Genomic DNA, 24,051 nt, shown 5'->3' with positions numbered 1-24,051 from the left:
CATAGTGAGCATGAGCAAAACTGAATGCAGTAGTTCCTTTTAATCTGACATCCCTTACTTTTGAAGTACTTGACATTAAATCATGTCCACATTACTGACAAAAAAACTAGCAAAGATCTGCAGTGTATGCACTGATACAGGACAAACACTGGATTAGCTAACCAGAACCACTGCTGCAAAGACCCAGGTAGGATTCACAGCATTACAACAGTTTAATTACTCCCATTCCCTCTTCCTGCCCAATAAATGTCCCCTCACAAGTGAGCCACAATGCCTCTCAAATTCATTACAGCCAAAAAACGCCTTGCATATGCAAAACTCTCAAAGAAGAAAAACAAATGTGTAGTTTAATGTTTAAGTAAGAGCCTAATCAAGCTGTTTTATTTATTGATTGATTTTGGCTGAAAAGAGAAGGTAGCCAAAAATTGATTACTTTATTATTTCACCAATAATCTTTACAAAGTGAAAGATGGAGAACCACCTTTCATTTTCTACTAAATACAAAACTGACAGGTGAGGAATGGACAGGGATTTGGTATTCTTCCTCTTGCTTAACATAGGAATAAGAAGGAACTCAATACATCTGACAACACATTTATTCACAACCAGTCACTTCACAACAAGGACTTCTCCATACCTCCCTCAAAGCCACCAAACATGTTCACCCAAGAGAAAGCCACTAAGGGCTGCCAAACACACAGAAGTGACACAGCCCTAAAGAACACCCTAATAGCAGCCAGAAGGGTGTTCTGGGATGGGCACCTCTTAGCATCTAGTGCTGCCTACAGTCTTTTGCAGACATCCTCTGGGCTAAACTGTCCTTGCTTGATTTAGCTAGAAGAGCCTGTGTAATAACCAGTGGCTGTGCCACCACAAAGCAAGACCAAAAGTTTGCTGGCAGTAAGTCAGTTTCCACGCTTACATGGGTGTAGGTCTTCATCAGACAAATATCTAAAATCTTTGTAGTCTTTGCTGTCACAAGAAACTATCTTAATATCCATAGCAGTGATCGCAGTAAATAGATTTTGCCTATCCAGTGAATACTTGGAGCATTTCAGTACTGAACCATCCATCAGTTTCCACAAATTGACTAAAGCACAATACTTTGTTGTGGAAGAGCATTCTCATGAGCAATTGACGCAAAGTTTATCATGTCTTTCTAGAATTACCTGACACACGCAGTCCACATATGACAAGGCTGAAGCAGCTCTGCAGATAAGATCTTTATGCTACTTTTATTTCAAGTGTAATGTACATACAGCCATTGCATGTGCTCTTCACAAAAAGATTCAGAAGATTAAACATGTTCATTAAATACCATCCTAATTTTTTAAAACTCTGTTTATTTTAAAGAGACAGAAGTGTAGCATTCCTCTCTGTTTAGTAACATTGCCTGGCCTAAACCATCACACACCATTCCTTTCTTTTACTGGTTCAGAGACAAAAAATTCCATTGAAGTAATGAACTAAACTTTTGCAAAGTACCGCGTGCACACATAAGGGGAAGTAAAGTTAATTTGTCAGCCTAAGTCTAAAGATAAAAAGTATTTCTTTCCCTAAACTAGAAAGTTATTTGTTGTAAAAGCTTTTCTAACAGTTAATGCAAATGCAAATCACATACTTTCTAATAAACATTTATGTTTCCAAACAGACAGTGTTGTATTAGTAAATTATTCAGCTTGAACAAAGGACCTACACTGGTTAGATATAAGCTGAAGTAGGAGGAAAAATCTAAACCTTGACAGAAAAAAATTTAAAAACATGAAGTGATATATGTTTTTGAGATATTTATGAACCTGGAACACCAACAAGAATGCATAATTGCCATCAAGAGACAGAACCAGGCTGCCATTAACAACTGGATGATGATGGAAAAAGGGCAGATTTAAGTTTGGGACTAGAAAGTGACTTAAAACAAGTGTAATCAACACATGAAAAAAAAAAAAAAAGACAGGGTGTCATTATGCTCCTGTAGATATTAAATCCAGCACAGAACTTACCAACTTCTTAACACTGTGGCCTGAAAAGAATGCAACTTCCTTTCCTAACCACTGAGTTCTGCGATTGAGAAAAGCTAGGAATGAACCAAATGTAGAGTTCAACTTCTTTACACCCCTTTTCAAAATAGCAACGACAGAAAGCTTAAGATAGGGAGATACTTCAAACTAAAGAAATTAATCTTCTTACCTTCAGCAAACTGTGTCTCAAAACTGTGAAAGATCAGATGCCCTGCCTACCTTAAAATTCCTATCTATGTCTAGGTTTTCTCGGGTTTTCAGAGGCTATCTCCTCAGCAGAATGTAGAAGCATACAGCTGGGAAACAGGCGGTAAGTGCTCTCAAAAGCGTTGCACAAACTGAAGCATAGAGCAAGCATCCATAACTGGAATGCTGGAGTATGGCCTTCTGTTCACACCCATATATTTCAGCAACTGCGTACATTTCTGCTACGTTTTGTTTTCCTCTGCTTTCAATTGCATCTGGTAAAGAAAGCGCAGGAGAGCAGGCGCCTAGCAACTGGCCCACAGGATGTTCACAAGCTGTACATTTCTTTTAATGGAAAGCCCGACAAACCCTACAACCTTCTCCTTCAAAGGCTTTCTAGACTCCTTCCAGGAAGATGTGGAGAGGACTCATACATGCAGACAAGAGTTTCCACACAAGAGTTACAATTTCTGGATCTCTGTCTGAACACTGTCTCATCAAATAAACGACATTCAACCTACTCTCTTCATTTTTTAGTACATCCTCCTCACATGTAAAAAACTGCTGTATAAATTTTAACACCCAAATAGTACAATTTAACACTAGCAGACACAATTGTTTTTTCCCCGACAAGCTACGGAGGTGTTGTTTGCTTCAGTTAAAAGAAAGTTAAGATACTCTATTAAAACACTTCAAGTTTTGATACAGTTTTTGCTCAGCGGGAAATTATGCACGGGGCGGAAATGCTAAAAATCAAAGCAAAACAGAACCCAAGCAAACAGTCCCATTCCTAAACGAGACCCTTCTTTAACCACTCCTGGAGTAAGGTCTGGAGTAAGAGCAAGAGCACTCTCGTGCCTCATGAAGCAGCAACTAGTCCGATAAACAGGAAGAGCCAACACTACTCCTGGCTTTTAAAACACATTCAAAATACTTTACATGGAAAATAAGCAACTCTTCAATAACGTTTTCCCGTGAAAAGAAGAGCTACATTTTCCACCTAAGTGTTTTGTAAATGAGCGGGCAGGAGGCAGCCGCGGGGTCTGTTAGGAGCCTCTCAACCTATAGAGAAGAGAAGGAAAACGGGGGAGCGGGGTGGGGGACGTTTGAAACCCTCGGGGCTCGCAGCCCTGCGGCCGTGCGCTCCGCTCCCAACCTTGCACAACTTTCCGCCGCGGCAGTTCCGCTCGGCTCCCCGGGCGGGGACGGGACGGAGGGGTCCGAGCCCGCCGCCTTTGTTCGCGGGGGCGCCGCTCCCGGCACAAAGCGGGCGGCAGAACTTGCGGAGGAGACCTCGGCCCTCCCCGGGGGCCGTGGCGGAGCACCCCCCTCCCGCCCCGTCTCCGCGGCGGGCGGGAGCGGCGGGTGGACCGCGGGGCAGCAGACCGTGCGCGGCCGGCAACGTGAGCCGCATGGGAAACGGCGGCCCCCGGCCCCCCGCCGGCAGCCCCGGGGCACCCAGCCCCTTCCCAAGGCGGCTCTTCCCGCTCGCACTCACTTTTCGGGACGGGCTCCGCTGGGTTCTCCCTCCGCTCGCGGCGCGCGCGCCTTCCCGCCGGCGGGGCGATGCGGACGGCGAGGCGGAGCCCCTCTCCCCCGGCGGGAGGGGGTCCGCTGCCCCCCCCGCCCCGGGGCTGCCGCCGGGCTCCGGGTGACTTCAAAGGGGCTGGCGGGTCCAGCCCCCTCCCGCCCGGGCGGGCTGCGGACTGGTGGCCCTCGAGGAAAGCCCCCGGCTGCGGCTGTCCCGGCGGCGGATCAGGTGCGCCGCCGCGTCCTCTCACATGGAGCCACCGCCTCGCCGCCCCTCGGCGCCCCCCGGGCCGGTCCCCGCACCGCCGCCGGCCGGGAGGCGAGTGGCTCGGGCCGCGGCCCCCGCCGCGCTCTCCCTCTCATGCACTGCGGGCCCCGGCTCCAGCGGCGGGGGGGCCGTCAGGGCCCCGGCTGGGCGGCGCGGCGGGGCAGCCGGGCGGCGGGGCTCGGCGCCGCGACCGCTCCGCTCTGCGGCATGTGGGGGGAGCGGCGGCGCGGGGCGCTGGGCGGCGAGGCAGGGCCGGGCCGGGGACGCCGGGCGCGGTGGGGGCAGCGGCGGCAGTAGCGCCCCGGGATCCGCTCGCTTCCTGCGGCGCCGGGAGGGGGCGGGGAGGGCGGGCGGGAGAGGGAGCGAGCGCGGCGGTGGCGCGGGCGGATGACAGCGGTAACCCGGCAACGGGGCCCGCCCCGCCCCGGTGCTGGCGCGCAGCGATGATGCCGAGGGCGGGCGAGGCGGAGCCGCGCAGGTCCCGCCGCGGCCGCGCGGTTCAGCCCGGGACAAGGGGGTGGCCCCGTGGCCGCCCCGCCTTTTCCCGCCATGGGAACGGCCGGTGCCGGGGCGCGCCGCTCCGGGCCCGGCCGCCGCTCGGTTTGTGCGGGAGCCGGCGGTGGGAAGTGCTGGTCACGCTTGGTGCTTCTAGAAACTGAGGCTCACCTGTCCCTAGTAGCACTTTGTCAGTCGGGCTCTGGGCGCTGCGAACCCAGTAACGGGGATGATGGTTGCCCCGTTCCTGCTCTGCTAAGGTTAAACCAAGCGTTATTTACAAGAACTTCTAACAGAATCACAGAATCAATTCGGTTGGAAAAAGACCCCTGAGTTCATTGAGTCCAGGCTATGACTGAACACTGCCATGGTCAACTACACCATAGTGCCACATCCAGTCATCCCTTAAACACCTCCAGGGACCCCCATCACCTCCCTGCACTGCCCTTTCCAAACTACCCTTCCTCTGAAGAAATTCCTCCTAGTGTCCAAACTAAACGTCTCCCAGTGCAGCCTAAGACTGTCCTCTTGTCACGTTGCTGGGAGAAAAGACTGACCTTCACCTAACTATACCCTCCTTTCAGGCAGTTTTAGAGTGATGTGGTCACCCCAAGCCTTCTTTACTCCAAGCGAAACAACCCCAGCTCCCTCAGCCACTCCACAGACGTGTGCTCCAGTTAATTGCGGGGTCGTGGCCATCACACAAGAGCTCCACTAGGCCTCCTTTGGTTTGTGATGCTGATATATGGCACTGTTCAACAAACAGCAAGGTAAAAACTGAACGCTTGATTGTCGATTGTTAAGCATGTGGGATGGCTGAATGCAGCTCTCAGCCTGGCTGCTGAGAAAAGCTTAAGCCTCAGGAAAAAGCAAAAAAAAAAAGCAGTGTTTGACTGTTGCTATCATAAACCATATACAACAAGAGCAAAATTAAGATTACTCAGGTACCTTAGGTCTGTCATTTCCTTCCTTTTCCAAAGATAATGGCTTATCTTTGCCATGTCAGGGTATGCCCAGGCAGACATTGGCTGCTCTGCCCAGACCTCACACAAGCATTGGGACCCAGATGTCTGACTGCACTAAAAGCCTTCCAATTGCCCACCAGCTTTTTCTTGTCTGCTATTCACTTTTAAATCTGTCTCTTATTTTCCATCATCCTCTGCTTAGTGTTTCTTTAGCCTTTCCTGTTACCTTGTTTACCTGATTTTTCTTTTCCCATGTATTAAAAACAGATGTTTGAGCTCCTTTGAGTCTCCAAACCTCTACCATGTCTCCACTGGGGCAATGCAGCAGAGAAGCACTCTCACTCTTGAGAGCTGCAGGCACATCCCTTCCTCACCAGTTGAACTTCCACACATCCATTCCTGCCAAGTTTATGCTTATTGTAACAAATTGGCAAGGGGTACTTTTGCAGACAGAAGCCTCCTTCACTAGTGAGGCCTGCTTCCCCACAAAACATCACTCACCTTTTCCACAGTATGCAAAGCAGCCTTGCAATAAGTATATAGGTAAACATGTAATCGGGTTATTGAACTTCTTATTCCTGGAGCAGGCAGGAATTAAATCTGCATGAATAATATTTTCATTTTGGCAAGGTTTTTCCCCACAAGTTTACCAAAATGTGCATTTTTTGCCCTCTGCAAAGGAAATAGCATTGCTAAAACTTCTGTGTCTGCAGTATGGATCTCTGCCCCTTGAGCTGAGAGAACACAGGTTTCTCTCCTCAGACCCTATCCATGTCAAGGGGTTACTGGTTTCTATTTCTTGGATCTGTTGCTTATGCCATTGGCTTTCTACTAATTGTGGTGTTCTCTCTCTGCCAGTTGAATAATAAATTCACACGTAGGTCAGACATCAGTGGGACACTAATACTGAGTACACATTACTTGGGAATGAAGGAAAAAGTTGGTTTCTAATCAGTGTAGATCACTGACAATGGCAGATGCATCACTCAAGGAACAGAAAATCACTACTCTGCCAGCACTGATGATGGTTCTCAGACTGACTGAGGATTTAATGAAAATGTTACGATTATTTTATTAGTCACAGATTAAACTGGTTCAGCGTGTAGTCTTTAATGGGAATGTGGTCATGAGTGACTATACTTCAAACAGTAGGGATAAAAATAGGAATTGTACTGCAGATCAATGCATTGGCAGAACTAATCACACTGTCATATGCCAGACTTGAATGCCACCACACAGACAGTTTCAATAAAACTGATTTTAAAAATAACACACAGAAAAATTTTAAGTGGAACTGTATTGTTTTCAACATACAATCCAGTGAGAATGCAAAAACCTTGCCAAAGGTTATTACTGTGCATGAAATCGTGACAGAGGAAGAGAAACACTGAGGCTTTTAAGCACTCTGCCTAGAGGCTGGAGGGATACTTGCTGTCTGTCTGGATATATTTTCTTCCTCTGGTGTTTTTAATCTTGATGGACTACCACCCGTACCAGAGGTTGGAATTAAACTTAATGGCAAAACTGCAATCTATCAACAACCTTGGTAACTGAAAAAATTCCGTGCTAAAAGGCATAGAAAATTAAATGATGTGAGAGTTAGCCAAGAGAGAGAGGGCACATGCATGAGTAACAAATCTGCTATAGAATTGTTATTATAGAGGAAAGCTGACCCTGTATTATACCATGTCATCTTTAAAATGCCATAAATAAATAAGGTGAAATAGCCAAATGAAAGGAGCACATTCAAATACTAAATCACAATTTTTAAAATCTGCTTAATTTGCCATGTTTCTGGTTTTATCAGGCACCTATTACAAATTTTGTAAGCTAGTTTTATCACATCTCTATGATAAATTCCATAAGCTGTTTGCAGATAAAGAGAAAAATAAAGGATTTTTTGTGTGAGAAAACATGGACCCAAATTATGGTAATGCTGAAGGAGGTCTTCTGACAATGTTTAGTTCATTTTGACTAATGCAATTTAAATTTGAATCCTTATTTTTTAGAAATTATTTTCCCCAGTTGTTTACAGGTAGATATATCCTAATGGCTGTCAGTGCTGCGCATCCCACTGCCTGCAGAAATGAGAATGGAAACTGAGCTGTGTCTCAGGCAGATGCTTCAGCTTTTGTAACCTGCCCATACTGCATGGCTGCAAGTGTCAGGGTTTGGGAGATGCAGGGATCCCATATAATGGGGTCATCAGCGGTGCACACATGTGCAGGTCCTGGACTGGGGAGGGTTTCTGAGGCAGAGTTGGTGCCTGAGAAACAGACCTTTTAGCAGGACTCCTGTGAGGAGGGAGTTACACCAGACACATAGTCCTGGCTTGCAGCAAAGTGCAATGTTTTGGCTTCCCTCTGCCAAACACAGACCAGAGGTGTGGGGAAGCTGTGTTATTGCGCTGCTGGTGTAGGAGGAGGCAGGCAATGGAGCAGGGGACACCGGATCAGCAGCTGTTGTAATCACAGCTTGTTGTGCTGGGTGAGAAAAAAATCTCAGGAGCAGACAAAAGGTAGCAAAAGAGGCAAGATAAGCAAACCACAAGGGAGTAGAGTCACACTTCTTGTTGTTAGTGAAATACAGATTGATTCATCCGGCTCAAACTTCACCCTTTGAGCTGCAGTGCTTAGGCTACACATAGGCTGTCAAAACCTTACTTAAAACTAAATCTACCAATTCAGACTGCCTGCTGCTGCTTCCTAAATGGTATGAAACATCCTTTCTCTCTGCTTCATGTCTGTATGACAGACCTGAGGTAAAGAAGCAAAGAGCTCCTCTTTTTGATAGGCAATCTTCTGATCAAAGACACGGTTAGTTCTACCTTTAATTCCCTACAAATGAAACTGCCATCCTGGCTGACCTTGGGAAGGTCATTTTAAATACCCTGCATGATGGAACTGAAACTGTCTTTTCCCAGCAGACAGACATTTGATTTGTCTCTCTTTTCTTGCTGTTCTTTTCAAGAGTGTTTTAGAGTCACTGGTAAGACATAATTCACATTTCTCCCATGGCATTACTGAGTACTGTAAAGTTGCGTGTAAGCACATTACAGCAGACTTAGACAATAAAATTGTGGTTGTAGACAGAACCTATTGCATTTAAACAAAATAGAGAGGATACAACAGAAGTAATAGCAAGAAAACAAGAATTAAAATCATCTTTCATCTTAGGATATAGGGAACAGGTCATCATGGACATACTGAGCTCAAGTGGAGTTATAATGTAAATATTCTCTTCAATAAAATGAACAGATAAACTAAAAAAGAGCTATAAAAGATCTCATTTTCAAGAGGTGAAAAAGTCTAATACTTCTCAGTTGCAGATAAAAAACCAAAAAGACAAAATTTACAAGATAGACAAGGTAAATTTTCATGGATGCAGCCAAAGAACTGGACCCTATTTCCCTAGCCTCATCCCCACTTGAGAGACAAAGGGAGTAAATTTACTGCAGCAAACATTGATGAAAGTTTAGGCAGACATAACTACACCAGTCCCAGGATCTGACTGCAAGTGAAGATAAAGGACAATGCTGTGACTGTATCAGCACAGAGAGCTGATAGCACTGATGATCTCATCAACAGGAAATTTCAATCTCAAACCCTAGGTTTTGGTAATACCACCATCCTTTGCTATGACATTTACATAAAAGTTTCACAGCAATAATATCACATCAGAGAAGATCTGTGAATTCATACTCTGACTCAGGAAAATGGTCTCATTTTTGGTACTTACAGGGATGCAAGACCTTTGAGCTTTTTCTTCCCTTATGCTATTGTTCCATTTCTGCTCATTCTATTATAGGTAGTGTAATAGTTTTAGCAGACGTTACATATAAAAGAAGAGAAACAGTACAATCAGTGAGAAGATTGGTAAAAGACCATCTATACAAATATCCTGTTTTCAATGACAGAGTTAATTGCCTTTGTATGTCTTGCTGTAGCTTAAAACAAATGTAACTAGAGTTAAAACAGGTCTGTCCTAAGTGAGCTGCATATTGACAGATTAATTTGCTTTTAATGCAAGAGTGCTGCTGATGTTTTTCTTTTTGCACTGAATACAAAATTTTACTTTTAAAGGACATGGCTTTAAGCAAAAACATGGAGTTTGGTGAAGTGTTTGGAACTGAGCCCCAGTTTTGTCTGACCTGTGCAACACTGCAGGCTCAGATCTCCAATCTTAGAAACCTTACAGGCAGTATTTTGGTCCATTACTAAAACTCATGATAATGCATGCAAGTGAACCAATTTCTGAATGTTCTCCAAATCCATACCAAAACACAAAGTTTGTCAGGTCCACTAAGGCTGTGATTACACCAAGACTAAGCCAGCAAAAGAACTAGAATTCATTGTGCCCTTGCAAAATCAGGACAGACATAGCAAGGGTAGTGCAGATCAGTGTATTGGCAAAATTATATTGGGCAGCTTGCCTGAAAGCTTGCTGCTCACAAGCTTTGTCAGTCTCTTGCTGCTATTGGAAAGCAAATTGAAATTCATTGTAATAAAAAGAAAGCTCAAATATGTAAGACTAGCTAATTGTCTCATAAAGGCAAAACAGAGAAAAAATTCACACAGGAAAGCATGTAGTCTGTGCCTCTGGCAAGTACTAGTTTACAAAACATCAGCCTATTTATAGTATTTATCTAAGTGTGTGCTTGAAGTTCAAAGTGTTAGCAACTTTCTTCTATAATCTATATTTAGCCATGGTAGCCTGACTGTCATGGTAAGCAAAGAAGGTTTGGTGGGAGCAAATCCTAATAAGGTATTCCCCGGTATTGAAAATAACTGAGTCACAGCTGCAATATTTAAACTATTTATAATTCCATTAAACAACAGTTCATAGGAAACCAGCGTGGAAACCTGGAGGTAACATCACTGTTTTGTGCTATGGATTGATCTTAATGCTGAATGTCCCCACACCATAGCAGAGCCCTATTTTTTTCCCAGAAGTTTCATCACATTCTTGTTCATGTCTTCAGAGGTATTTCTACAAAATTTAAGAATCATTTCTTGACATAAATTTGAATAACTATATTTCACATTTATTTCAAATACTATCTGGCACTGTCCTGCTCTCCAGTATAATTTTTTGTTCAGCCATCTTCCTTTGGCCATCAACAATTCCCCCCTCCCCACCAATGGCTGGAGTTTATAAAACAATTATTCAGGAAAACAGTTTCTGCAAAAAGGTTTGCACAAATATAAAAAAGATACTCTTAGGAGTAAAAAGACACTGGACTTGTATTCAGCTAAATTGGAGAATACTTACTAAATATAACAGGTGACACAAAATTCTCATCAAATAAAGTTTTGGGAGCCATTTGTACTTTTGGTTGTAATTATGTGTCTGTAAAATGGGACTCTGATGTTTTAACCCACTGCCACCTGGTCCCCCAAAATAATGATGTCAGTATAATGGGGTTAAAGGAACTATCCCAAAGTCTACCTGAGACAGACAGCTCTCAATTTATCTGAATTAGGCCATTAGTACTGCCCCAGAGAGGCAACATTATCTCATCAAATGATAGGTTTTGAGTCTTTTCTGCTATTACATTTCACAACCAAAAATCCTGGCAAATTTATATAGGTCTAGAACTTTATTTCCAGTACTTTTCATGCTCTCCAGATAGTAACTTGCTTCCTGTGTTGTTTTCTTTTCCTTGCAAGTTCATTCTTGTTTCTCCCATATCCAGGTAAATCAAACTTTCCCATGACTGCAGAAAATACAGTCAGTATCTGTAGCTGTGATGCTCCTGAACAAACTGATTTTGACTACTTATATTTCAATAATGATATTTTAATTATACATATACATACAGAAAGGGAGGAAAAAAATAAGAGCAACTTTCAAAGAATTTGGCTGTGTACTAGAAAAATCAAGGTATAGCTTTTACACCAAATTGTACAATAGAATCTGAAAACTATACAAATTTGGAAAGTCATATGAAAAAGGAAAATATCTTCCTCTCTTCATGGTGTATTCCAAAATAAAAGTTTTGGTTAGCCAGTCATGCTGTTACCCTTTTTTATTTGGCTTCAGCTGGGGCCCTAAGGAAAATAGAAAGACAGAAAGGTTTAACATTTTATACTAGCTCGAGGTTATTTGGGATATTTTTTCAACAAATTTGCAACAGTGTAACAGAAAATGATTAAATGCTACAATGAAGTGTGGCTTCCAAATGGCAGGGTTAAAGCCCAGGGCTATACTCTCTGGCTTCCTCTTTTACCTGAAAAATGCTTTTCTCATCAGGTAAAACTGTATCACATTAAATCAAATGGCAAACAAATGCATCAGGAAATAGAAACATTAAGCATGTAGGAAATGCTAAGTTTGAAAGTGTCTTCATCCAAGAGCCCAACTTCACAGAGAGAATTCCCAAACTTTCTTTTCAAAGGCACAGCCAACAGACATTACCCAAGGAACCAAACAGAGAGCTGTAGGTTTGTTCTCCACAGCATAGCTTTGCTGTGAGCAGGTGACACAAAATTTTCCAGAAGAGAGTAGTGTTAGAAAGCTACCCTAGAAGGCTCCTAGGGATGACCCTGGTTCAAGGGAGAGGAAAAAATTATACCATGAATTTGTGTTGAATATTACATTTTTCCCCTGGAAAAGGAAACCCTGAAGAGGGAAGGTGTTACAGCCATGACAATTGCTGTAATGACTGATCCCTTCAGATTATTATGTTCCATCTATCTCATATATACTAGTTAGCACTGCAGTATAAAACCTCTTTCCAAAACAGCAAAACTAGACATCTCCAAATATCAGTGGGAAAGAGCGTTTTGAAGTACAAACAAACAAACAAACAAACAAAAAAAAAAAAAAAAAAAAAAAGAGAGAGAGAGAGAAAAGACAAAAGCACACTTTTGATCCCTTAGTGCTTTGCAAGAGTTATTCTGAAGGTCATCAGCACTTTCAGAGGTGATGGTTCTATGGGGGCTATATTATGCAATGTAAAATGCTTTAAAAGTTTTAATTAAAGAAACCAGACTGAAAGCAATTTCTTACCAGAAGTAAAAGTAGTCTCAGGTGCCTGAGAGGGAAAGCTGAAGGCAATTCCAGGATGCTCAGAGGCAGTCCAAATAAGTCTCCAAAAATGTAAAGGATTCTTATATAGTTGGACCCTCTTACTGACCCTGTTATTATAAATGCCAATTATTTTTTTTTATTTTTGAAATGCGTTTGTGGGAATCAAGCTATTAGTCTGAGTACCCTCAAATATGGATCTCATTAGCAAGGTGCTACCACAGCACTCTTGACCAGTAGCTGGTATTCCTTTGGGTAATATTAACAGCTGCAATCAGAGACTGTTAACTATTACCCAGATTAAATAGCTTGTCATTCAGATTTATGTAATCCAAGGGGAGGAAATAAGGATGAATTCCCTTCTAGCATTCACAGGTCAAATATTTATTGTCGCTTGGCAAGTATAATGGGCTTGACCCACGTCATAAGCTTGAACAAAGGCAAGATAACATAATATCTCTTCTGTAGCTCTGCTTGGTTCAGGTTCTTCACTGTTTGTATTAAGCAAAGCAATGAACCTACACATGTTATTTTGCAGAATTACCCTTTAGCAGAAGCACTACTAGAAAACAACTTAACAAAAATTCCTCATCCAGAACATCTTCTCAATTGTCATCTTCACTGATGCTCAGAAGGCTACTGCCGTACAATAAAACTTCTAAATCAGCAAGGAACTTCAAGGCTCTTGTTATTTGTAAGAAAAAAAGGCCTGGAGTTATAATACTTGATTAGTTGCATGACTATTAATAGTGCTGGGTGCCTTAATCTAGACAGTTCTCAAACTTTGCAAGTGCTGCTCAGCACTGTGCTCATCAGGCGCCTGGGAGGCCTCAGTGACACAGAACTGAAAACACTTGCTATAGCTCAAGAAAAGTTCCTGCTGGCTCCTGACACTGCTTGCAGTGCCCCTTTGCACACTTTAGCCGTAGAATTTGCAGTGGAATTTGCAGGAGTAGGAAAAACACAAACTCACACATACAAGGCTGTGGAGAAAAAGCAGCATGCTGAGGCTCAGCAGACAGCATTGCTGCTTTCCTGTGGGAGCCCAGGCTGCATCAGCAGCCTTTCCTTCAGCCTCTCGTTTGGTGTGTTAATGATGCTGTACACAAAGCATGATGATCCCTAGTAACTGCTGCTAGAAAGGCGTGGCTTTCTGGATTCCTATTAATGCTGATACCAGTAAAAAACCCATCATTTCTGTCTGATCAGCTCGGCTAGCCAATGTGGAAAGGCAAAATCAGTTTCAGGGGTTTGATTTTTCACTCAAGGATAGAGGAGTAGTAAAAAATGCTTTGAAATCTCAGACTCTGTTAGGGATCTCTTTATAAAAAGTCCTCTCTGTATTAGTTTTCCCCCCTGATTTGGCAGCAGAAACACAGTCTAGGCTTTCCCCCATGCAATTGCAGAGCACTGTCATGTTACCATTTTGGAGCTTGCCAGCCCTGGGGGCCCCTCTCACCTTCTGCTGCACAGCCCTGTCCCCACCCTCACTACAATAGCAGCTTTTTGTACAACCTCAATAAAAATCAGATCAGAAATAGCCCTTTCTTAGGAGGTTTATTTTGGAGCTCAGTCAGCTAACTGCTCCTTTTTCTTCTCTGTTGTGGTGATGCTGGGGGCTGGTGCACTGAGCCCACCTGAGAACAGTGACCAAGGAAGCAGGAATTCATCAAACCCAGCCCACAGTTGAACCTAGCATGGGGCAGGTTGTGTTTCATTCCCAAAGGCTTCATTTGGTTTTTAAATGCTTATTAAAGCAAACATAACACAGAGTTTCCTGGGCTGTTGGCAGAATTCACATTGACCTTACTAGGGCTAGGACTTTACCTATTTAAATAAAAAGGCAATCCAATATGTCATGCAGTGTCGTCATTAACTTACCCATCCCATGGCTGCCACAAAGCCTTCCAAGCTGGATATATCCTGATCTTCTAATGCAGAAGCTGCAAGACCATATATTTCTTAACATTTACTTTCCCACAAGGAGGAAAATGTGAAACTCCTATCAGTCACTTGGATTTTCAGCACTTGATATTGGGGGCTGAGTCTCTGACTGGAGCAGGGAAAAGCTTGTGCCCTGAAATTCAAGTCTGTTCCATATGTCTTTTGGATCTGTGATTTAGTTTCACCTCTGCTTTTCTTTCAGTGTTCATATTCCATTCACGTTTTTTGGTTATACCTCCAGGAAAGTCACAGAATATCTTCCAATAAATGCTGAAATACATACTTACATCTGTGCTTGTGCTTATTTCAGAGATCGGTAGCTGTAGTTCCTAAAAGCTCAACTACATCAACAGAATTGCAACTGCAGCTCTGATCCCTGAAGGTATTTACCAAGTCAGAGGGAGAGATTTATAACTCTGACTTCAATGGTGCTACACTGCTTTACGTCAGCCTAGGAGCCTCTGCGTGCTTTTAAGAGTTATCTGCTTGACAACTTGTCCATCTTCTCATGTGACTCAGCTGTTTTCTGTTCTTGGGCTCTAACCTTCTGCACATTAGTGGGTGTCATGGTAACTAAGGAGCAACCACACATAGCAGGCTAGGAAAAAAAACAAAACTGCTGAAGGTTAAAAAGTAAGTGGAAGAAATATTTCAGTTATGTAAAAAAAGAAAACAAACCTCCCCCCATCCCCAAACATGAAAGACTCTCCAAACTGAACTTTGTGTGTTTTTCTGGTAAAGTAACCCAGTGGCAATAAATGAATAGCACAGCTGGAACATCTAACAGCAATGTGATTGTTCAGTTAGGCATGTTGGCAAGCAGTAGGCTATAGGTTCAAATTTGGGCAGTTCTTTTGCCTACATAGGTAGAAGGCTGAAGACAGCAAACTCTGGAAATGTTTAGGTTCGTGTTTTGACAGCTGTCTGTGGCCAGAGAAGTAAAGACGAAACTTGCCTTTGCACAGCTAGGAAGTGGATAAAATCTTTTTACAGAACTTTTTCCCAACAGGAATGTAGAAAGTGTAGCAGGAGCTTGCTGTAGTGTGAGTTTGAGAAGGAACTCTAGGGTGGGATGTGCTATAGTATCACTCACCAGGGGGCTGGGGTGGAGCTTGGTGATGGGTGCCTCAGCAAAGAGGCTCATTGTGAGCTTTAGTGCAGTGTGAAATGTGCTGAGGGATCACAAGTCCCAAAAACACTCATTCAAAAAAGGCCCTAGCTCACAGTTCAAATACTCTTAATTTACTGACTTCTGGGTAGTCTAAAGTGAGTAGAAGTCAAGGAATGAGCCTGGCCTATAACTCCCAGATCTTGGATTTTCACCTGTGCTGACATCCTCTGGCCATACTCATGTCTTTGAAAAACAGAGTTTTTCCAAGTGCAGAGAAGACAGTGCACAGGAGGCATCTTCATAATTACAGGATCTTAGAGATGTTACACACTCTTCTAACCATGGCTCAGCAAACAAATGTCTCTAGCCATCAGCTGATGGTAATTCAGAGTTCCTAGATCATGAAGAAAAAGAGAGGTTTCTTTAGAAAAAGTCTTAGAATAACAAATGCATTCCGATCCTAGGTTACTTGTTCTTTTAAATTAAAATTGTTTCTTATTTCTGCTTTGCATTTGTCTAGCTCCAGCTTTCATCCGTTGAATATTTCAATATTGACTACAGATTCAGCATATAATGCTTTATGGTGACAATCTCCCAGTGTTGAGATATATAAAATGCTATAATTTCAACTGGAATATGTCACATGACAAGGCAATATCTGAAAAATAGAATTATTTTTTCATATATAAACATTCTTACTAAGGCACATTTGTATTTGGAGAATTGCAGGCTTTGTTTAAGGCATCTGTCTGGAAATATCTTCTAATGGCATTCAATCAAGGCACTCTAGAGCTCTAGGCACATTCAATGCTGAAAGAACGTTTACAGGGGTGAGGAGCCTGAAGAGCGTCTTGCAGGTGCTGTAATCAGAAACCCTTTTCTCTCTCTGTGTTAGTCACTTTCAGACTGAACAATCTGAAATCACTGTGTTGTTCTGGGGTTTTTTTCCCCAATAAAATTAGCAACTGTTCTGCTTACTTTCTATCAGTCGCTAGAAACTACATGCCTATATATAAAGGAAGTTATCATGATGTATAGATCTAATTTTGGTGCCTTTTTATGGAATAAGAATTTATTGAGACAGCAGTTGAATTCTTTGGCTCTTGCTTTTCTCCTCCCTCTTCTTCTGGGCTGTTACACCAGGGTCTTTCGTGCATGCTGCCTCTTGGATGTGAACTGAGCCAGCCTTGTCTTCCCACCTATTCCAATCCCAGCATTTCCCTTGGGTTAACTGCCAACTGCTTTCAACAGTACAGGTGGATACATTTGCCTCTATTTAAAGCACATTGGTTTAGGCATGATCTTGGGACTGAAAATGTGTAGATTTGACTGGAAAAGAGTAACAACCTTGTTAGCTTTATCTTAAAACTAATAATGAATACAGGCTTAACTGTGCTTGTGTAATCTGTATATAAAGGTCTTCTCCCCCATCTGCTTATGGACATCCTGTGGCTCTGCCTTTCAAATGCTGCTGGTGCTGCAAATTTGGAATGTTGTCTCTGCTACTCTTAGTTGCTTTGCTCAGGCTGAATGCTGTCAGTAACTCCCAGCACTGACAGATCAAGGTGCTGAAGCTGTTGGGTTGGGTGAGAGGAGGTGTGTAGCCCTGCTCTGAAAGCTGTGTGACCACCCACCCTGGCTGCCCAGGAGGGAAGGGATGCAGCTGGAAAATCACCACACTGCAGCTATGGGAGGCGACCCTGCCTTGGGGAAGGGGATGGTGTAATGCCGCAATTGCCTTTGTCTCAGGAAAAATGACAAATTGAATTCACAGCTGGGTAGTGATTCCAGGATCCTTTATATGGGTGGAGTGACAGAGCTTTAAGACATATTTCTGCTTCTTCCCAGTTCAAACCTAGGAGTAAAAGCCAGCCCCAGTATAACCTGGCACAGACTCCATCCTGCTCTGAATTATCCCCTGCTGCCAGAAGAGACAGGCAAAGCTCCCTGCTGCAGCCCTGTGCCACTCCCTATGGATAATCTGGTTGCAGAGTGAGGTGAAAGGGGAAGAAAAACAGAGCAGCAAATTATGCCAGGAGGAAAGCTTTGTTATATTTATAAGGCAGCTGAGTTAGGAGCCAAGGAGTGAGATGCTCATGTAGTAATGGAATAAACTCTATAAAGGTAGTTTAGAATGGATGGGAGGATGCAAGCAATTAATTTGTTTTATTATTTTTAATTTCAGCTTTATATTCAAGTGTAAAATATTCTATATGCACAAATGCAAGAATATGCAGATTGAAAGTAAAAAAATATATGTGAATTTTCATATTACTCTGAGAGAGGTTAAAGGTTTATTGCTGGAAAATCACTAGGGGAAATGATTTTTTTTTTGAAGCAAAAAAGATGCAGACCATGTCTCTCTAAGATCAAGGACTGTGTTAAGACAGCAGGCAGAGAAATATCAGGAAAATAAATAAGGCACGGTATTGCATGCAAGAAAACAGCAAACAAAACCATAAATTTGTGGTCCAAAATAAGACAAGGGTAATGAGACTACCAGCTACTGGGAATAAAATGTTTATGTGTGTGGATGAGGTCAAAACTCTAAAAAGGATTTCTAGAAGAGAGAAAGAAATTGTTAGGCTTCTGTACGTGGCATTTTTAATAGACTGAGAGGAGGAGAAACCACATAGACACTGGGTGGGGCAAAGAGCTGAAGACTGTAAAATTACAAACTACTTTGAATCATCTCTCCAGTGTAATGTGGGAAAGACCCCAATAATAAAACTGGAGATGTCAGAGCAGTGTGTCTCCTGTGGGGACAAACTCCTCACTGCTCCATGCCTTTGTGAGGTTTAATGAATGGGGGCAGGCAGAGAAGGGATGCAGTGAGCTGGGCAGGGACTGTGCCAAGGCTTGTTTGTCAAGTCATATTTGCTAGAGTGCTGCAGGGTTGCAGCTTGAGGCGGTCTGGGACTGACTGGGGTGTGGAAGCACTTGCCAAAGCCCCCTGGACTGGTGAGCCCTTGGACCAGCCTGCCTGGGTAAGGGAGGGGGCAAGTTGGCTGCTGCTGGTACAACCCTGTTTGGGGCATGGGGGTTGCATCAGGGAACAAATTGGCTCTGGAGCTGGCATGTCTGAACTGTCAAGTGTCACTGGTTTTAAACAAGTTTTAGTTGATTTGGTTATTTTTGATTGGTTTTTTTGGTCTGGGGTTTGTTTTGGTTTTCTTTTGGCTTAGGTTTCCCATAGCTGCACTAGTGTAATTGACTCTCCCAGATGATAGTTAATGACATGGGGATGGGAGGAAAATGAATCACCAAAGTTACAGGAAAATTTATTTTCAGGAGAAAAATAATGCCATGTATCAACAACAAGTTTTGTTCTGTCACTTGGTAGCTCATTGGCTATGAGGCACCATCGTGGGATATTTGTAGACTGAAAGCAATGGCTTGTCTACACCTGAGTTAGTAGAAGATAAAAAAGGGCTCCCTGATTCTTGTATGATAGTCATAGAAAGAGTCGTATAGAGATGAATGGTAGCTGGAATGAGGCCAAAGCCATCACATGCCTCTTTGTAGTAGTTGCATAAACAGAGGATGAGTAGATAATTTCCCGCTCTCTTCTGCTCTTGTCTAAGATCTGTCTTGTCATAGATAATTATAAATCAAAAATAATGAACTTCCCCTATAATACATTTGAAGCTTTGGCATGAAGCAGTGTAAACAAGTACTGAAGTCTAGTATATGGGAGCATTAAACCTAATTATTAATAGATAAATAACTCCTCAGCAAAAATTGAGGGAGGAGTTTGGGGCTGGTAGTATTTTATGCTAACATGTATATCCATAAATAGTAATAACTTGAGGATCCTGTGACTAATCTTGTGTTCACAGAATAGATGCACTCTGTGCATAAATAAATAAAACAGAGAGGAGCTAGTTATTGTGCTGCCTGCCTGGACCTTTGAGTTCTCCCCCAGACCTCAGCTCTTCCCGTGCTCCTGGAATGCACAAGGATAATACTTCGATTCATGCCTCCTTCTGGTTTGTGCTTTCAGTTCAGTGATTTGGCTCAAGTGAGGTAACACAAGGATCTGGCCTTTTTAGACTATAGTCTTTTATGAGTGGACAAGTTCTGCTCTCATATTTTCAAGTTGTCCTACAGAACTATTCACAAAGCTGAAAACTGGAAAGAATTATCTATGGTTAAATTAAGTGTTAGCAGTACAGTTAACCTTAGTGTTTTAATTTCAGCAAAGAGGCCTTTCATTGTTCATGTGTTTTCTAAAAATAAATATAATCTGTGAATCCGCCTAATGCATGGCTGTACAAATCCTTGTTTTTCCTCTAGGGTTATAAACTCCTTATACATCCACTTAATAATTCCTCCTTCATTAGCCCTTTTATCTGCATACTCTAGCAGTCACAGCTCCCCAGGCAGGGAAGATCATTGCACCTATACCATTGCTATTGTACCCCTGTAGCAATTGTAAATGCTATTGTACCCCTGTAGCAATGTCATCCAAACTCTGGATGAGCCACCTTCAGAAGGATTTTCACTTTAGTATTCCATGAGTCCTATTTTCCCTCTGAATAAAGACAGACCTCTTTGATAGGTCTGCATAGTGACTGAAAGAAACAAGACTTTTTTAATGAACCTGCTCATGGAAGTTGCTCTGTGATTGCTTCTGCTTTAACTTTCTATACGAATACCATACAGCCTAGTGGATAAGAAGTATTTATTTTCCCCATAGAAAATGCTTGTATTTATTCCAGGCAGTAAAATGTTTGTATCTTTTTGTTCTTTCTTAAACTGCCCCTACAGTTTTTGCTACAAAAATTTATTAGGGATTATTTAAGTTAATATATTCGGAAAGTAAATGCTGTAGTTAAAGAATCATGCCCAGCCTTGCAGTCTACTGGGAAGAAGTCCTGCTTGAGGAAAATGGTCAAAATACAAATTGCATGTATTATTTTCAATGCTTTACCAAGAATATTCTTGTATAGCTTGGACTGGTCTGCATGACTAGTCGGGCTGAAGATTACCGAGCTCTCGTGCGCTGTGGGAGTCAAAACCACACGTTCCCACGTGCATCTGGTGAGTGGGTGCCCGCCCTCGTGGGAGGTTTTCCTGCGGCTGCGGGCTGAGCAGCCTCATCCCGCGGTGACCGCCCTTCCAGCAGCCCCCAGCGGCAGCGAGCCCGGAGGGAAGGGCAGCGCTGCTCCCCACAGAGTGTTGGCTGGGTACCCTTTGCTTCTCTCGGCTGGTCCGACCCCGGGCCAAACCCTGGGGGGCAAAGCGGGTGATCCAGTGGGGAAAGCACCCCCTCTCCTGTCCCCGTGCTGCAGGCACTGCAAGCTGCCCCAGCCCCGGGCTCCTTCTCTCGGTAACAGGAGTCAGGGTTCCGTGCAGGAGATGCGTTTCTGCAGCTGCAGGTCAGGACTGCCTCCTGGGGGTGGCAGTCACGGTAGCGTTTCGGGCACCTAGGCAGAGCAAAGTGGGTGCCCGGAGCCGAGATACGGCTGGGAGAGACCCCAGCAAACCAAAAACGCTCCTTTAATGAGAGCTGGGCATCCAAAATAACTCCTTTTCTGAGTGCTGGGCGACATTTCAGCCACTGTCTGGAAAGACGCTGCTTTGGTGCGAAATTCACCTGTTTATAATAGTTTACTGGATTTGTGAGATCCTACTCAAAATGAGGCCAGAGGACTGATCCAGTACAAAGCCAGACCTGGAGCAACCTCATTGGAAGGGAATAGGAGTCTGCAGCCAGTGCTGTGGTGTCAGACCATGCCGTTACTGTTTTCTTGTCACTGATATTCACAGAAAGTACAACTTTAACCATTCTTAAAGCCAAAACAGAGAGTAAGTGCTTGGGATGTATTACCATGTTTGTTGCTGATAATGTTGGTGCAGAATGTGTCCTTTGCTCACCCCTCAAATCCCCTGCCAAGCCAGGTCTCCCACGACCCCTTCCAGCCTCTGTTTAGTGCACATTTGAGGAGCCCCTGTGCTGTGGGTCAGCATCATGGTACTAGGAGAGGCAGACTGGGGCAAGAGCAAGTGTCTGGGGCAGGAGAGTGTGTTACTCCCTAAAGAGTCACAGCACTTTCCATGACTTCGTAGTCAAGTCCTCTTTTGCACCTCCCTTGAGAACTGAACAAGCATAGCCCCAAAATGCAGATTTCTAAGCCTGTACATTAGACAAGTGTCTTGCTGTTGTGCTGTCTAGGAAATAGAGAGAAAGAGGTGACTGGTTTCTGCCTTGGCATTGCTATGAAGCTCTTGTACTGAGGTTGTTTGAACATTAAGAGCATTAAATAGAATAAACGCTGTCTCAAGCTTTCTGGATACTCCCAGGCCATTATACACCTCTCTAATGAAATTGTCTGTTGTAAAAAATAGATGAAACTAATGCTTTATTAATATTTTCTAATTTTCTAGTTGGAAATACATGTCTCTTTTTAATCTTTTATCTTTCTTTTCCTTTAAATCCACTGAAAATTACTTTAGCAGGTCTATCAATGTGGAGACTCCCATTTGAGTGTTTTAACTGAAATAACCTGAGAAATGACTGTCATTAAAAAAAGATGGCAACAGTCACCCAAGAATAAATCATGAGAGTAATTCACTACTTTCTCTGTTTATATCTATTGATATAAACAATCTGAAATATCCCAACAAAAACATAATGAAATATAAAGCAGCTTTTTTTTTTGCTTTGCCTGAATTTTAGAGAGCTGACAAGAGTAAAATATCTATGTACCATATATATCTAAGATATATATCTATGTAACAGCTGTGCATATCTTTTCAGGCCTGAGTAATTGTGGTATCAATAGCAAGTAATTAGCATCCATAGACTTCAGTGGATTAGCAGGACTATGGAAAAAACAGAACCTGTAGACACTAAAATCTTTATTAGAACAAGCTGTTTAAAATCTCAAACTCTTATATACAATCAAGTAACATTGTGTCTTTTAAATATTTACATTACAAAGTAATTTGAAACAGCTATTTGATAAAACAGTTGAATATACAGCAGTCACACATCAGAAAGGTGACAAAAGTTCAATTTATGCTCCCCAATGAATCTAGCATTACAAAAAATTTATTTTTTTAATCTCAGACCAAGAGTTATCTATGACTCTATAACTTACAATTATCTAGAAACTAAAAGAATATTCCTTTTTGCTGAGGTTAATGTTAGGGTTATGTGCTTTACAGATGCATAATTTTAGGGAATTAATTAGCTGCTGGTAATATCAGCAACCTTATGTTTGTAACTCTATAGAGGAGTTATTTCTATTTTGTTAAGATACTGATTTTTAGCATACCTAGGAGAGGTCTTGTTTTTAAATTACCCGTCTTATTACCTGTGTATTTCTCAAACAAATCCTCCTTTGAGTCTGTAGCTTTTCTGCAGGACAAAAAGGCCTCATGCTGTAAATAAGATGTCAAATTGTCTTGAAGTGCTGGATAACTGCTGAAATTATTGAAGAAAATGGAAGAAGAGGTAGCAGTTCCTTAGGGATCATCACATTTGTGAAACATTTTAGAAGAACACTTAGTGGGAGGCACTTTTGTTTCCATGTTTTTTCTCATTTTCTATGGAGGGATGATAACTTATCAGTTACTGGGAGATGTTGCAAGGCGATGGTGAGATGGGTTGGCTCAGATCAGGTTAACGATGGCTATTACCACAGAGGCTTAAATACTCTGTAGTGCATGGTGATAAAATAATTTTGAGAATTCGATGCTATCTTATCTGCTGTCTGGTGGCTCTCCTTTTTATTTTGTGGGTTAGAGGAACTGACTGTGTGAAAAACACTTTTTAGGGAAAATGAAGGTGCATCAACAGAAGGTGTACAGTTAATAATACTCATGAACTGGAATATTATAATGTTTTGGCAGTATTAATGTAGGCATAGAATGGTCTGAATCCCCTGTACTTCAATCCACCCACAAAATTAAAGTACTGAGGCAAAACTGCATAAGGAAGCTGACGAAAAGGTAAAACAAACAGGAGAGCAAGGGGCACACGGGCGAGCAGAAGAGGGAAATACCAAATGGGGTGAGGGAGGAGAGGGGCCAAAGCAGAGCCCATGGTGCAGCAGCACCCCTGAACACAGTGGCCACTGAAAGACTTGGCTGTAAGCGAGTGAGCAGGTGCTGGGCAGTGGCTGTGGCAAATCCAGCCCTCAGTGTGAAAGTTGGGAGCAGAGAGACAGACCAGTGGGGTGGAACGGAGCAGTGCGGAGCTGGGCTGGGGAATCAGATACATGAGTGATCCCCTCCATAGTTTAGGGATAGGGGGAGGATAGCAGTGATGTATGAATGTTCAAGAAAAAGAGAAATACTAAAAATTGTATTTCTCTAGTACTGAGGGAATCTATTAGAAATATACATAATTATACTGAAATGCTTTACCCTCAGTCTGTTTCACATGAGGACAGGACCTAATGACAGGTGAGATTTGAGGGAGTGGTACATTTTTCAATAGTAACACAGCTTATATTGTTTCCATTTTTAAAAATCAGCAGATAGAGAAAATTTCTG

The 24,051-nt window shown here is 42.8% G+C and overlaps 1 protein-coding gene across 1 annotated transcript in view; it reads right to left on the bottom strand.

Moving 5' to 3' along the window:
* The window catches only part of FBXW7 (F-box and WD repeat domain containing 7), a 174,800-nt gene extending 170,940 nt beyond the window's left edge, over positions 1-3,860 (bottom strand). Inside the window, exon 1 of the mRNA XM_021530198.4 lies at positions 3,703-3,860. The gene's annotated coding sequence lies outside the window, so the exon portion shown is untranslated. The remainder of the gene's footprint in view (positions 1-3,702) is intronic.
* Positions 3,861-24,051: the final 20,191 nt, after the last annotated feature.

This window comes from Lonchura striata, chromosome 4, assembly GCF_050655825.1.
Source record: "Lonchura striata isolate lonStrDom1 chromosome 4, ASM5065582v1, whole genome shotgun sequence".
Classification (NCBI taxonomy): domain Eukaryota; kingdom Metazoa; phylum Chordata; class Aves; order Passeriformes; family Estrildidae; genus Lonchura; species Lonchura striata.
The sequence above is the reverse complement of the archived record's forward strand: the minus strand, read 5'-3'. Positions and strand labels throughout refer to the sequence as shown.